At 38.5% G+C, this 13,795-nt stretch overlaps 1 long non-coding RNA gene, 1 other non-coding gene and 1 pseudogene across 4 annotated transcripts in view; all 3 read left to right on the top strand.

Moving 5' to 3' along the window:
• The window catches only part of LOC102393072, a 139,724-nt gene that overhangs the window by 27,734 nt on the left and 98,195 nt on the right, over positions 1–13,795 (top strand). Inside the window, exon 4 of one of the 3 annotated variants that reach the window (XR_006544944.2) lies at positions 7,840–8,200. The exons of the other annotated variants lie outside the window; for them this stretch is intronic. This is a non-coding gene — a long non-coding RNA (uncharacterized LOC102393072). Of the gene's footprint in view, positions 1–7,839; positions 8,201–13,795 lie in introns of those variants that run through there. 3 annotated transcript variants of the gene reach the window in all.
• Positions 3,228–3,299, top strand: TRNAE-UUC. Its single transcript has one exon. It is a non-coding gene; the product is annotated as a tRNA-Glu (tRNA).
• On the top strand, positions 8,332–9,499 carry LOC112579092 (annotated as a pseudogene).

The following is a 13,795-nucleotide window of genomic DNA, read 5'->3' as shown; positions in this document are numbered from 1 at the left end:
AGACATCAGAGACTCAGGTTTGATCCCTGGGTTGGGAAGATCTCCTGGAGGAGTGCGTGTCAATCCACTCCAATATTCTTGCCTGGAGAATCCCATGGACAGAGGACCCTGGTGGGCTACAGTCCAAAGGGTCCCAAAGAGTCAAACATGACTGAAGTAACTTAGCACACATGTACCCTAAGACAAAGCCAGATTCATAGTAGTTACTCAGTGAGTTGTAGTTGGGTTGCTTTACAGAAATTTATCTTTTGATGATAGAAATTCTCATTTGGCTAAGAGTAGAGTTTCTCCCTTGCTGGCTCAGCCATAAAGAATTCGCCGTCAATGCCTGCCAATGCAAAAGATGCAGGTTTGATCCCTGGTTTGGGAAAATCTCCTAGAGAAGGAAATGGGAACCCATTCCACTATTCTTGCCTGGAAAATCCCATGGATAGAGGAGCCTGGTGGGCTACAGTCCATAGGGTTGCAAAGAGTCAGACATGACTTAGCAACTAAACAACAGCCAGAAGTCTTTCAGTTGTGACCGGTTGTTAAATGTGCTGAGATTTTGTCTCCATCTGTTACCTTTCACTGTGTGGAGGCATTCTGGGTGGTCAAAAACTAATTCATGAACTCCAGCTGCCTCTTGGTTCCAGAGCCTACCTAATTGGAGGTTGTTATCAATAAAATTGGGCTTCCCAGGTGGCACTAATGGGTAAAGAACCTGCCTGCCAATGCAGGAGACATGAGAGACATGGGTTTGATCCCTGGGTTGGAAAGATCCCCCTGGAGAGGGAACTGGCAACCCACAGCAGTATTCTTGCCTGGAGAACCCCATGGAAAGAAGAGCCTGGAGGGCTTCAGTGCATAGGGTTGCAAAGAGTTAGACATGACTGATGAGACTTGGCACAGCACCAACAAAGATAATCTACCTGAGGCCAGAATCATTTATTTTATAGAGAAACAGTGTCATCAAAAGGTAGTAAGTCCAGCATCTTTCTGCAGGACTACACTTCCCTTTCAACATGGGATTCTCAAGCCCTTGCCACAAACTTGATTCAGATCAGGGCTGAGTACAGTTTAGCCAAGCAGTATCATTGAAGGGCATTAGAAAATCTAGTTGAGAGCTCAACAGTTCATCTGTGTAGAAATCTCATCCATGACATCTGGGATACCCAGTCAGCCTCAGAATTCCCTTGGTACTGACGTCAGTGCGGAGAGGTTGTTCTGCATTTGTGAAGTCCCTTCCTCTTGATCCATTGTCCTCCCTCCTCTTGTGTCATTATAATCATAATAAATTGGATCTGCATGCTGGCTGCCTGGATGGAAATAAATTTTATGGTTTTAGTATAATGGGAAAAGAGAAGAGACACGCATAATACTCATACTTGGAATTGCTAAACTTGGAGCCAATATAGTTATACCCATAGCCGAGTCTGTGAGTTTGTGTTTGGTATATGAATTCCTAAGTGCTGCTGCTGTAAGTTATGTGCAGGGGGTGTCATTACTGGATTATGAATCTTCTGTACTAGAAGGCTTAATATTTTGTTCAGTGCTTTGCATAAAATTGTTCAAGTGTCATGAGTAGTATATGGATCTGGCCATCATTCTTGAGTTGTTTGAGAAAAGTAGTCCCTTTTAAAGGCTTCTTGTTTGAAGTTTTGTGAAAAAGCCATCATTGTATTTCCACTGATCGTATCTTAAGCTATTTGTGTTTTTACTTCTTTAAGGCATCTCATGTTGCAGTACTGAGGCAATCTGGAATGTGGGTTTGCAAATTCAGTTCTGAGGAGCAGGCCAGCTGGGAGCCCCGCACAGATACCATGAGCCACTTCTGTGGGAAAACAGAAACCTCTCTCACCACTAATGACCCCTATAGAGACAATCAACTTTTTAAAAAGATATATATTTTTAATAGTAGTTATTAAAAATCTCAACTTTTTAAATGAAGATATTTCTATTCAAACATTTAGAAGAAATGAAATAAAGATGATAAGTACACTTTTTAAATTCATGGTAATGTCAATCAGGTCAACAGTAGTTATTTAACCAAGACATTACATATCTCATCTACCCTATTTCACATTTTAAGATCACTCTAGGTAAGGAGATAGCTTTAAGAAAGTATATGTTAGATTGAAAATTATAGTCTCTTTTTGGTATTATCACCACAGTATTTTTCTGATAATTTAGGCATTAAACTCAATTTATAGGAGTAAAAAAAAAAAAAAAAAATCCCAGCCTTTGCTTTTTTCATTGTTCTGTTTCATTTAGGGCTTCATTGTCACTATGTGAACTGTGTTTACTCCAGTAAACTACAGCCACGGTAAGATCTCCTCTGTTATCTTACATGGAAAAGTTCATTGGATAATATTTGTACATTGCTTTGAATTCCTCCAAAGTATGCACATTGTTCCCCAAATTAAATACCCAAAATCATTTTTTTCACAACTACTTTAAAACAGCATGATTTTTGAATATATAAGTCCTGCTAACTAAAATATCTACCCTTTTTCCATTTTATCAGCATATTCACCGCCTACCTATTTTCTGTTTGGTTACATTTTATCCCACAGACAAAATAAGTATTTCTAGACTAATGGAAACCAACAGTCACACTGAACCAATTAAAGCAAGCAGAGGAAAGAATTAGCTGAGAAAAATCTGTGGTGTTTTATGGATGAGATTTTATGCACAATATCATACCTCACATTATCATAACTCACAGACTTCTTACTTTCTTAATGAGTGACAATAGCAAATCTGGAAAACATCTGCCTTGAAAAAGAACACTAACTGCTCTCAGCTTAAAAAATGTTGCTCGGCTATTACTGTATAGCAGCCATGCGTATCATATTGTGGTATGAGATGTCTTGGTTGTAAGAAATTAACATTCTCCTGTTTGATTTCCAATTGTCTAGAACAGAATCCCGGCATAACTCAAATCATTGTAAAGCCACAGTTGCAATAAAGAACATGATTTACTATTAAGCAAATCTTCCCCACTGCTGCTCAATTCCCAGAAATCATTATGGCTTGGACGAACAAAATTTAGCAAACTGTTCTGTGATTTTGTGCTATCTAAAAAGAAAACCTTCAATATAAAAATGAAATCTAAAAGCAACCTCTCATTTATATAGCTAACCGTTTCGACTGGTAAGCATATTTTGGCAGCACAAATAAAGTATTTTCTTTAAATTTCGTTACAAGCTCAAGAGCAGCTACCATCATAAGTTTATCAAAGTAATTCTCTGGTGGTCCAGTGGTTAGGACTCAGTGCTTTCACTGCTGAGGCCTGGGTTCAATCCCTGGTTGGGGAACTAAGATCCCACAAGCCAACTGGTATTTGGAAGATGGAAGAATGACACTTTTAGGAGAAGGAATAAAAAACAATTCCAGCATCATTTGTACATTACATGTCCTAATTTTTCGAGTTATTGTTCAGTAGGTCTGAAAGTTAAAAGTAGCTGTTTATTCATTTTTATTTCTCTTGAAAGTGGGAAGTAAGATCACAGTAAACTGCTTTCTCACTTTGAATATGTGTTCTCATTGTACTCATACTGTGTTATTAATTTCTAAACCACCACGAAAGCATAGAGTTTGGCAAAATGCTTATTATTTCTTTCTTGGCTTAGAAAATAAATTTGGTCATGGAAAAGAATTCATTTCTGGACTATCTCAGATATTTGTCATCATCTTTTTATTTATTTTTTCATTTCAGTAGTGATGCCTTATTATTACAAAGTGTGAAAATTTCCGTTCAAGAGTGACTTTATCCAAGACATTATCTAATGGAACAGCTGGTACCCTTGTTCATATTGACCCTGAACCGTTGAGAAGTTCACAATTCTCACAGGCCTTTGACTTGCCCTTGTTATAAACAGAGCAAGGTCTGAATGAACTGTATTAACTATTATTTTATCTTATTTTAACTTTTTTGGCTGCACTACGTGGCATGTGGGATCTTAGTTCCCCAACCAGGGATCGAACTTGCACCCCCTGCATTGGAAGCTAGGAGTCTTAACCACTGTACCACCAAGGAAGTCCCTTTTGTCATGTTTGATGAAATAATTCACATGGATTGAAGACAGAATTTTTCCATATACCAATTGAGTTTTAAATTATACAGATGATTTGCTTTCAAACATTTTTGACAATCAGAAATGCTCTCAAAACATGCCCTCCAATTCATAATTTTATGTATCAGTATATGTATAGATACTGATATATATCTGTTTTTAGAGAATTCTACTGTTTAGCCCAAAGCGTAAGCAGATTTGAATTTTTAATCTTATTAGTTCCAGAAGACAAACCTAGTAGTGTGTAAAGAGGACTGAGCCAAGTTGATGGTGGCTTGTGAACAGGCTCTGAACAGAATCATATACTGTTTACAGTTGTCTGTTGCATGCAGGTGCATTGTGGGAAAGTAACCCACCTCTGAAGTCACATCGTAAGAAATTAACAATGCTGTATTTGTTTCTGTTTAATATTTCTCATATTTCTTATTCTCATTCTGTAGGAATGCATTCTAATCCAAGCACACATTCTCATACATTCATTAATCCTTGTGCTCCAAAATGATTCACATGAAAACTCAAAATCAGATGGTTTCATGTGTTCCAACTTAGCTTTTGCTAAAACAGGGTCATCCTTGAACTTGTCATCTGCTGAGGTATTGAATTCCCTAATTCATTCAATTACATGATCTTAAGAATGTGGCCATTTGCCATTTCTGTCTCAACTTTGAACACATGTTTTTGCATCTAACTGTTCAGCTTAGGAACCCCTTAATTATAAATGACCTAATGGAAAAAAGAGTAAATCATTTAAGAAACTACCTAAGCAATACATACAAATGTTATTTCTGTTTAAAAATAAAGTATTATTAGTGTAATTTTCCTGGTGATGACAAATTTTAACTCTTTAAAGCATGCTACTGTAATATCTGAATTACAAATTAATTATTTAAAGAGTAAAATATTTCTTTAGTTTTAAGAAGAATTCTCATATACTTATGAAGTTTTAATCAGGGTGATATTTTGAGAGAAAATCAGTTGTCATTTTTTCCCTAATTTAAAACAGTATACTAATTCTGGACTAATTTAATTGTAAAAAAATTATTTTCACATGTGTATATTGTTACTCAATTTTCTTCTAAGAATGGACAGGTGTTAGTTTCAGATATTTATAATTAAATGATTGAGTCAAATTAAACATAATTTGTCTTCTTCATTGGACTAAAAACTCCTTAAGGGTGCAGATTGTGTCTTTTTCATTCCCCAGATAGAGAAATGACTAGGACAGAATTTGGCATGTAGCAGGGACTCATTAAATGTGACTGAATTGATCTAAATCTTTATGTGGCCAGATATAAAACCCCTTTTTTATTTTTATCATACAGCCTTCAACTAAAGAATAAAATATAAGCTCATACTTTGCATTTATCCCATCTTTTTAAAATCCTTTTCAGATCATTTTCACATAGTTATACCACTTGATCCTTTTGGAGTGATGAGTCTAATAAGTCTCATCAGTCCATTTTTCTTGTTTGAAGTCACACTCCTGGCTAATTAATTACACGGCAGGAACTGGAAACTAGGTTTTTTTCTTTTAAACACTTGTAGGCCCTTTGTCTATTCACTGTCATATGAGCAATATGTGGGATGGGTCAGATTGCCTCTTTGTAGAAAAGACTTCTTTATTCATTTGGAAATTATGAGTGCTGAAAAGACTATCACTTCTACACAAACAACAAGGCGGAAAAAAACCTGACAAGTGGAAATTAATGATATTTGAACCTGTGAAAGAATTGAGATTTCAGGGTGAACAACTACCCTGAAATATGGGGAGAGACAAGTGCTTGCAAAGAAAGATGTTGCCAGATTCATATAAGCCAAAGAGAAGATTCAGCTAGAAGTTTTTAATGAATTTCTAAAGATGGTAGCAATAACCCTGTATGCAAGACAGCAAAAGAGACACATGTATAGAACACTCTTTTGGACTCTGTGGGAGAGGGCAAGGGTGGGATGATTTGGGAGAATGGCATTGAAACATGTATAATATCGTATGTGAAACTAATCGCCAATCCAGGTTCGATGCATGATACAGGATGCTCGGGGCTGGTGCACTGGGATGACCCAGAGGGATGTATGGGGAGGGAGGTGGGAGTGGGGTTCAGGATGGGGAACACATGTACACCTGTAGTGGTTCATGTCAGTGTATGGCAAAACCAATACAATACTGTAATTAGCCTCCAATTAAAAGAAATAAATTTATATTTTAAAAAATAAAAACAAAAAATATAAATAAAAACTACAAATGTATGAGGGGAAAAAAAAGAAGTGGCTGGAACACAGTCTTTTTTTCCCTATGCTATTTGAAATAGTGGTTTGAAATACTTAAACTTTGTTGTGATTTTAAAGGTGATATTGTAAAAAAAAAAAAAAAAAGTCTCTCACAAGATAAAAAAAAAAAAAAGCCTGGGTGGGAGGGTGAAGCCCCTGGAGCTGCAGACATTCGTGTGTGTATGGGGTCACAGTCACAGAAGAATTTTCCTCTAGGAACTCCCAGGGCAGATTGAGGAGAGGCCTAGGCAAACTTCCCCTGTGATATGGCTGGAATAGGGGAGGGAACAGAAGCCACTGCCAACACTGCCAGATTCACCTTCTGTATCATCTAAGATGAACAAAAGCCTTACTATACAGGGAAAGGGAAACAAGGGTATGGACTAAGGCATCTGGGGGATAGCTGAGACCATGTAGACCCAGTATTACCCCTGGAGAAGGAACAGGAATACTTAAGAATGTCATAGACCTGAGATCCAGGTTCATAATGCTTGCCTAAATCTGAGGCTTAATAAGAACATCTCCTTTCACCACTCCCCCTATTATTCTCAAATAAAATTAAGAGCGGAATACAACTGGGAGAGCTGCAGGAGACAGAATCTGTCTTTTGCACAAAGGAAAAACAAAAACAAAAACAAAAAAAAAACCTTAGCCAAGTAGAAGACCCAGAGCCAAGCAGGAAGCAAGCTTCAAACCCAGCCCAATTCCTGACTTGATGGGCATGAACCCCTATACTAACAGCCCAACAGGGGGAAATGTGTGCCCATCTCCAAGTATAACAATCATATATCCCCATATTTGTTTTGTCTTGTACAATACATCCAACTTTAAACAAAAAAAATTTAGGCATACAAAGAGGGAAGAAAAAACACAGTTTAAAATGACAAAGGAGTCAATAAAGCCAGACTCAGATATGACCCATATGTTGGACCTATCCAATAGGGATTTAAAGTAGTTATGGTTAATATGGTAAAGGCTGTAATGGAAAAGGGAGACAACATACCTGGCTGAGTAGATGCTTTGAGCAGAGACATGGAAACTATAAAAATGAAAATCCTAGAAAAGAATAATTCAGTAGCAGAGATCAAGAATGCTTTCAGTGATTTTGCCAGTAGATTTAAGATAGCTGGAAAAAGAGCCAATGGACTTGAAAATGGAGCTAGGTCAATAGAAATTACCCAAAGTGAAACACAAAGAGAAAAAAAAAAAAAAAAAAAAAGAATGATACAAAAGAGAACAGAGCATCCAGTGGCTAAAGGACAATACCAAATGATCTAACGTATGCATAATTGAAACTGCAGGAGCTCAGATGGTAAAGAATCTGTCCACAATGCAAGAGACCTGGGTTCGATCACTGGGTTGGGAAGATCCCCTGGAGAAGGGAATGGCTACCCATTCCAATATTCTTGCCTGGAGAATCCCATGGACAGAGGAGCTTGGCAGGCTACAGTTCATGGGGTCGCAAAGAGTCTGATACTATTGAGTGACTAACACTTTCACTTACTTTAACTTTCAGGAGAACAAAAAGAGTAGAGGGCAGAAAAAGTATTTGAAGAAATATGAGTAAGAATTTTTAAAAAACCCAACACCTGTGAACATCATGCTGTAAATCCTGAAAGCTGAAGACAAAGGAAAAAACCTTGAAGGCAGACTGAGGGAAAGATGATGTTACATTGATGAACAAGGAAGAGAATTACAGCAGACTTCTCATTAGAAATCATGTAAATAAGAAGGCAATAGAATGATGTCTATAAAGTTCTTAAAAGGAAAAAAAATCTGCCATATCTAGTAAACCAATACAATATTGTAAAGTTTAAAAATAAAATGAAATTAAAAAAAAATCTTTCAATTATGAAGCAGGGGACTTCCCTGGTGGTCCGGTGGTTAAGAATCCACTTGCCCATGTATGGGACATGGGTTCAATCCCTGGTCCAGGAAGATCCCATATGCTGCAGAGCAACTAAGCCCGAGTGCCACAACTACTGAAACTGCTCTGGATGCTGTGCTCCACAAGAGAAGCCACTGCAGTGAGAAGCCTGTGCATCAGAGTCAAGAGTAGACCCTGACTGCCGCAACTAGAGAAGGCCCACACACAGCAATGAAGACCCAGCAGTCATAAATAAATAATGATTTGTAAAAATTGGAAGTAGAAGCAAAGCCTTTCTCAGATAAACAAAAATTGATGTAAATCATTACCACAGATCTACTCTGCAAGAAGTGTTGACGTTTCTCAAGTAGAAGAAATATGATACCGGCAACTTGGATTTATACAGAGAATAAAGAATGAAGCTAAAATGGAATATTTTGTTAATTTGTACTTGTTCTAAAAGCTAACTATATAAAGCAAAACTTGGAGCAATGTATTTATTCCATAAATAAAAATGAAATGTATGGCAAGTGTGGCACAAGGAATGGAAGGACTCGGGAATGTACTGTCACGTTGCATAAGAAGTGGTATAAGATTATTTGAAGGAAAACTCATTAACCATTACACAGTTAAATATTAAAAAAGGTAGAGAGCCTCTATGAGGAAGACACTGACTCCCCATGGTTCCTTCTTGCTGAGGAGGGAAGTCAGTCAGGAAGTTATGCTGCTGCCATATGGCAGCCACGGATTTTAAAGCTACTGGAATGACACTCATGGCCCCAGAAGTGATGGTTCACTGAAGATTTACCCTAACCGGCCGCCATATAAAATCCTTGGGGAAGCTGTGTGCTGACTTGATGAGAGGCTCAAAGGAAAAGAACCTTAAAGTGGAAAGGCTGGTTCAGATGTCTACCAGGACTGACAATCACTATGAGAAACACTCTTTGTGGTGAAGCTTCTAAGACTTGCCAGCATTTCCAGAAGATTCTTAAGTGACTCATTCACTTGGACAATCCTTCTGAGAGAGTTAAGCAAATTACTTCTATTATTATTGAGCCGAGAGTAGAGGAAATCACCATTGTGTTGCTTAAATCAACTATTTTAATAAATTGATTATTAGTCATTGAGAAAAGAGGCATAAATAGTAAATAATAGTACGAGATAAAATAGATCATTGAAACGCTTTGTTGTTCAGTTGCTCAGTAGTGTCTGACTTTGCAACCCCGTGGACTGCAGCACACCTGACTTCCCTGTGTTCCCCATTTCCTGGAGTTTGCTCAAACTCATGTCCGTTGAGTCGGTGATGCCATCCAACCATCTCTGTCATCACCTTCTTCTGCCTTCAGTCTTTCCCAGCATCAGGGTTTTTTTTCCAGTGAGTCGGCTCTTTGCATCAGGTGGCCAAAGTATTGGAGCTTCAGCTTTAGCGTCAGTCCGTCCAATGAATATTCAAGGTTGGTTTCCTTTAGGATTAATGGGTTTGATCTCCTTGTTGTCCAAGGGACTCTCTAGAGTCTTCTCCAGTACTGCAATTCGAGAGCATGGATTCTTTGGCACTCAGCCTTCTTTATGATCCAACTCTCACATCCATATATGACTTCTGGAAAAACCATAGCTTTGACTATTCAGAACTTTGTCAGTAAGATGATGTCTCTGTTTTTTTAATATGCTTAAAATGTTTAGTCATTCAGAAAAGGCATAAAGTGAACAAAAAAGCAGCAAGGGCCAAATTGAACAAATAGAAAATGGCAGGTTTGATGCACGATACTGGATGCTTGGGGCTGGTGCACTGGGACAACCCAGAGGGATGGTATGGGGAGGGAGGAGGGAGGAGGGTTCAGGATGGGGAACACGTGTATACCTGTGGCAGATTCATGTTGATGTATGGCAAAACCAATACAATATTGTAAAGTTAAGAAATAAAAAAAAAGAAAATGGCTAGCAAGATAGTAGATTTTAAGCCAACCATAATGATAATCACTTTAAATGTCTAAATGCATCAGTAAAAGGCAGATTGTTAGATTGGATTTAGAAAGAAGACTCAGTTTTATGTTGTCTATGGGAGACTCACTTCAAATATAAAGACATAGATAGGTTAAAATAAAATCATATACAGGTCCCCCAACTATCCACAAGTAAAGTGTTCCTATGAAACCTTTCCTAAGCAAAAATGCCTTAAAGCAAAGAAGCATTTATCTTAAGACACATGTTGCTAACAGATGCAAAAAATAAATCAAGGTAAAGCACAGATGCTCATACAGTTCAAAGCAATGGTGGTTTCATGCTGGGATGCTGAATGTGCTTCCTAGGGAAGGAGTTTGGTGGTGCCACTGGCTGCCAGGGGTGCCCTACCTCCACGCCGCAAAATAATACTGAACACTGCGTATTGTTTATTGTAGTTGGTTTGCCCTATTGTGTTAGTTTTGGATGTACAACATAGTGATTCAATATTTTTTATAGACAATACTCCCTTTGTAAGTTATTACAAAATAATGGCTGTACTTCCCTATACTCTGCTATATAGCCTTGTTGCTTGTTTATTTTATGCATAGTTGTTTGTATCTCCTCATCTGCTTCCTATCAGGGCTTCCCTGATAGCTCAGCTGGTAAAGAATTCACCTGCAATGCAGGAGACCCCAGTTCAATTCCTAGGTTGGGAAGATCCCTTGGAGAAAGGATAGGCTACCCACTCCATTATTCATAGGCTTCCCTGGTGGTTCAGACAGTAAAGAATCCACTTGCAATGCAGAAGACCTGGGTTCTGTTCCTGCGTTGGGAAGATCCCCTGGAAGAGGGCATGACAACCTATTCCAGTAGTCTTGCCTGAAGAATCCCCATGGATAGAGGAGCCTGTGGGCTGCAGTCTGTGGGGCCCCAAAGAGTCGGACATGACTGAGTGACTAAGCACACCCACAGTCTGCTACCCCATCTTGCCTCTCATCTCTTTCCTCTTCCACTTTGATTTTTGTCTGTTTTTGTAAGAGCAAAAACCCTCTTCAGTTTTTTTTTGCTTAGCTAAAACAGGTACTAATAGAGGTCTTTCAGAAAAGGGAAGTGTATAAAGCAGAAGATACCTGTACCAATTACTGTGTCCTGACTCCTCCATAAAAAAGCCAAAGCAGGACTAAACTATGTTAAATTCAGTCAAAGTAGACTTCAGAAAAAGAATATTGTCAGAAATAAGTAGAACATTACATAATGATAAAGTGGTAAGTTCTGCAAATGGACCTGACAGTCCTAAAGGTATACATACCTAAGAGGAGAGCTTCAGAACACAGGAGGCAGAAAGCTGAGAGGACAGACAGACACATCTGCAATTATCATGGTGACTCCCGCCCTCCTATAGTTGCTGATAGAACAATTAGGCAAAAAAAAAAAAAAAAAAAAAAAAAAAAAAATCAGTAGCAACATAAATGATCTGAGCAATGCTATCAATCAACTTGACATGGTTGACATTTATCACTCCACCAAAGAACTTCAGAATACACATTCTTCTTAAGTGCCCATGGAACGTTCACTAACATAAACTATATTCTGGATCACAAATGAACTTTAACAAATTTAAAAGAACAGACATGGTACCAACTATGTCCTCAGGTCATTATAGAATTATATTATAAATTAATAAGAGAAAGCTGGAAAATTTCCAAATATTTGGAAATTAATACATTTCTAAATAACCCATGAATCCAAAAGGCAATCTTGAGGCAAATTTTAAAAAATATTTTGAACTCTCAACAAGAGAAAAACAAAGAAGCCGGGCAAATTATTTTAACAGAAACATCACCGAAGAAAATACACAAATGCAAATAAGCATATGAAAACATGCTCAACATCATTTGTCATTGGGGAATTTCACATTAAAACAAGATGCCATTACATGTGTATTCCAATGGGTAAAATGTTTTAAAAATCTGATAATACTAATTGCTGGCAAGGGTGAGTAACAACAAGAACTCTCATTGTTTGTGGAAATATAAAATGATACAGGTACTTTAAGAGACAGCTTGGCAATTTCTTACAAAGCTAAACATAGTCTTCTTATACAGCCACAGATCAGGCTCCCAGGTATTTTAATAATAATGAATAAATAATGACAGTTCCTCAAATTTTCTTCCAGAAAATAGACAGGGCTCACTTAATAATTCATTCTACAAGGCCAGCATTCAGTTCAGTTCAGCCGCTTAGTCATGTCCGACTCTCTGTGACCCCATGGACTATAGCATGCCAGGCCTCCCTGTCCATCACCAACTTCCAGAGTCTACTCAAGCTCATATCCGTTGAGTTGGTGATGCCATCCAACCATCTCATCCTCTGTCATCCCCTTCTCCTCCTGCCTTCAGTCTTTCCCAACATCAGGGTCTTTTTCAGTGAGTCAGCTCTTCGCATCAGGTGGCCAAAGTATTGGAGTTTCAGTTTCAGCATCACCTTCCAAAGAATATTCAGGACTGATTTTCTTTAGGATGGACTGATTGGATCTCCTTGCAGTCCAAGGGACTCTCAAGAGTTTTCTCTAACACCACAGTTCAAAAGCATTAATTCTTCAGCACTCAGCTTTCTGTATAGTCCAACTCTCACATCTATATGTGACTACGGGAAAAACCATAGCTTTGACTGGATGGACCTTTGTTGGTAAAGTAATGTCTCTGCTTTTTAACATGCTGTCTATCGTTCATAAAACTAAGATCATGGCATCTGGTCCCATCACTTCATGGGAAATAGATGGGGAAACAGTGTCAGACTTTATTTTTTGGGGCTCCAAAATCACTGCAGATGGTGATTGCAGCCTGGAAATTAAGAGATGCTTGCTCCTTGGAAGGAAAGTTATGACCAACCTAGATAGCATATTCAAAAGCAGAGACATTACTTTGCCAACAAAGGTCCGTCTAGTCAAGGCTATTGTTTTCCCAGTGGTCATGTATGGATGTGAGAGTTGGACTGTGAAGAAGGCTGAGAGCCGAAGAATTGATGCTTTTGAACTGTGGTGTTGGAGAAGACTCTTGAGAGTCCCTTGGACTGCAAGGAGATCCAACCAGTCCATTCTAAAGGAGATCAGCCCTGGGATTTCTTTGGAAGGACTGATGCTAAAGCTGAAACTCCAATACTTAGGCCACCTCATGCGAAGAGTTGACTCATTGGAATAGACTCTGATGCTGGGAGGGATTGGGGGCAGGAGGAGAAGGGGACGACAGAAGATGAGATGGCTGGATGACATCCCCGACTCAATGGACATGAGTCTGAGTGAACTCCGGGAGTTGGTGATGGACAGGGAGGCCTGACGTGCTGCGATTCATGGGGTCGCAAAGAGTTGGACACGACTGAGTGACTGAACTGAACTGAACTGACTGAGGTTGGTCATAGCTTTTCTTCCAAGGAGTGAACATCTTGTAATGTCATGGCTGCAGTCACCATCTGCAGTGATTTTGGAGTGATTTTTTGGGGGCTCCAAAATCACTGCAGATGGTGATTGCAGCCATGAATTTAAAAGACCGTTATTATTCCAGTACTAAAGCCAAAGAAAGAAGAACAATATCTTATATGACCATAGAACAAAATTCCTCAATAAAATATGATCAAGTTGCATTCATCATTGGATAAAAAACAT

The sequence above is a fragment of the Bubalus bubalis genome, chromosome 15 (genome assembly GCF_019923935.1).
Source record: "Bubalus bubalis isolate 160015118507 breed Murrah chromosome 15, NDDB_SH_1, whole genome shotgun sequence".
NCBI classification, from domain to species: domain Eukaryota; kingdom Metazoa; phylum Chordata; class Mammalia; order Artiodactyla; family Bovidae; genus Bubalus; species Bubalus bubalis.
The sequence above is the reverse complement of the archived record's forward strand: the minus strand, read 5'-3'. Positions and strand labels throughout refer to the sequence as shown.